This window comes from Rhinopithecus roxellana, chromosome 3 (genome assembly GCF_007565055.1).
Source record: "Rhinopithecus roxellana isolate Shanxi Qingling chromosome 3, ASM756505v1, whole genome shotgun sequence".
Classification (NCBI taxonomy): Eukaryota; Metazoa; Chordata; class Mammalia; order Primates; family Cercopithecidae; genus Rhinopithecus; species Rhinopithecus roxellana.
Genome location: NC_044551.1, coordinates 132,538,605 through 132,541,406, shown reverse-complemented (window position 1 = coordinate 132,541,406; position 2,802 = coordinate 132,538,605).

Below are 2,802 nucleotides of genomic sequence, written 5' to 3'. Positions count from 1 at the left end.
AATGTTAATAAAGGTTACCCCTGAGTTGTGAAATTCAGGGTCACTGTATTTTATTGTCTCGAACTATATTTTCTAAAGTTTATTGAATTAACTTATAATAGGACAAGATGATTTTATAATTTAAAAAATGATTAATAAAAGTCAATTAAAAAGAAATAGCTTACCAAACTATGATATTTAATTATCCCTGCATATTTTTAAAAATACCTTTTATGATCTGTCCTCCTGAATTCAAGAGGCAAAACAAAAACAAACAGCAAAAAACAGGTTTCTCTCCTCACCTAGATCCTATATTTATTGTTGTACCTGAACATAAATTTCATTACCCACAGTATTTCTCAAAGATCCCTCTCTGGTTGCCTAAAAGGTAGAAAAGGATTCCACAGTTGAATTGTGTTTTACGTCTGGAAAGACCCAAGCAAGAAAACGACCCCTCTGCTTGTCTGTCAGGAGGCATTGCCAGCTCATGGGCTTCACTTCGCTCTGACTAGGTTCTACCCAGAATGCTCAATTCCAGGCCTGCGCCAAGTACAAGGTACCTGTGGCTCCCTGACCCTCCTTGAACCTAGAAAGCCAGGTCCACATTAGGACTCAGCTCCTTGTGTGGAGGCAACCTTCCTTCTTGGATGCCTGATGTATTCCTCATTATGCAAATGGAAAATAAGCACCAGCATATCCAGGTCAGACACATAATGTGTATAAATAATTGCTGGGGGAATTATGTGGCTCACTGAACTCATCGAAAGCCAAAAGCTTAAGAAATTTGTGTCCAACACAGACACCCGCTTGCTGGGAGCCCATGGGCAAGTCACTTAAACTCTCTGTGTTTCATCTTAAAATAGAGACGATAAGTATGTTGGCCTAGACCCCAGGGAATAGCAAAAGATTGTGAAGCACTTCAAAAATTCTGTATCAAAGTAATAGGTGCTATTTAGGGAAAAGGTCATGAAATCATCAAAAACCTCCTGAAACCTCAGGAAAAAAAAACCCACTGTGATTTCACAAACTGTGATCTAAAAGGCATAACTAAATTCACAGAAACCCAAATTTACAGACATACCTAAAGCACTTGCCACAGTTCATTTCAGATGAATTTTTCTGCAGAAGTCTCATTATTCTCCTTAAGCAAAACATACTAACCAGATTTTTGTGAGAATTCTCTGGCTTCACGTGGTTTACGCAAAAATCCTGCCTTAAGACGAGTCGCTGAGAAAGTTCTTGAGAGCATCGCTTACTGCAAACCAAATTGTATTCAGCAGGTAGAAATTAGCACGTGGGCTAGATACAGCCTAGGATCACAAAAACACACATGGAAGCCACAAGACTGCTGCTCTATAATTACGTGGCTTTTCTGCAATAGTCACTGTAAGCTTCTGTGGCTTCCATTAGGAACATAATGAAGAGTAATTGACGGCGGGGATGTTTCTGGTCTCCATCTCATCCCCTTCTCCGCTCCTCCCCGCCCCCCACCCCCAGAGTATTCCTTCCTTCGGGGCACAACATCCTCTTACGATCTTTGATCTGAGACAAGGCAATGCCCCAGTTGCAGTTTGTGCAGTTTACCACATTTTTTACGTGGTCAAAGAAATAGGGCTGGTAATTGACTGGCTATCTCCCATGGTCTAGGTCACAGCCTTCAGCCGCCATTTTGTGATCCAGTCTGTGCCCACATACAGGAGATAAGTAGGGAAAATTCCAAAGATGCCAAAGCAGGAAATGGAGCTGTCTTATGCTTCCTGAAATTTCTAACCTTAAAACAATTCAAAACAAAATAAAAGAATGTCCCCTTCCTATATATCTGATACTCTGTTGTATCATTCAATACTCATGTCTATCTGGTATAACGTTTCAAAAACTGGGCTTCGGAATCGCACAAAACCCATCTTCACTTCTTACCTAAGTGGCCTAGAAGTAATTTAACATTTCCTTACCTCAGTCTCCTTATCCATAAAATGGGGATAATAATGTTACTACCTAGTGTTGCACAGGGTTTGGAATAATGCATATAAGTACTTAGCAGAATGCCCAGCCTATAATAATTGTTTGACTGAGTATAACTGTTGTTCTAATTATTATTATATCAGCTGCTGTTTTCCTTATTTGGTAACAGAGAATATGGACATTCAGGAAGATTAAGTGGTTGGAAAGCCAGGATTCAAATCCAGAAACTGCCTCCAAAATTTATGTTGTTTGCACTCCCCTTTACTTTCTCCATCTTTGGGAAATAGATCAGAAGGACAAGCTCAAAATTCTACGTAGGTAGTCTAACCATGCACATGAAATGATCTTAAAACATGAGTACAGGCAAAAATAAAAACATTCTTCTATCCTAAGCAGCATTATTACGGCATCTCTTGCAGTGAGCGCTATGCTTGTTTCAAACCCACAGTAACCATGCTTGCCAGGGTACTCACAAATGAATTTCTCAGCACCAAGGGCAAAAGAGAGAGCAAAAGTGATCATTTATTTTGCCCTTTTTACTTTCTTTCTTTGAGTGGAAAATCCATGACCTCTGTGACTCACAACCCAAAACCATAGCCCAAGGCTTGGTATAGTTAGGGGTTGAAGGGTATGGGGAGGGCTGATAATGTTAGAGAAAGACAAACTGCGAGCAGAAACAAAGGCCAGTAAACAGAGTGAAAGAAGCTTAGGAAGGGGGAAGGAAGGGGGGCCTGGAAGCAGAGAACAAGGCACAGAAAAAGGACTTGGAGAAAGATTGAATAAATTGTTTGCTTGTGCTGTTTAGCAAAATCAGCTAAACTTGGCATTCAAAAAGTTTCACACAAAATCATTTTCACTGAT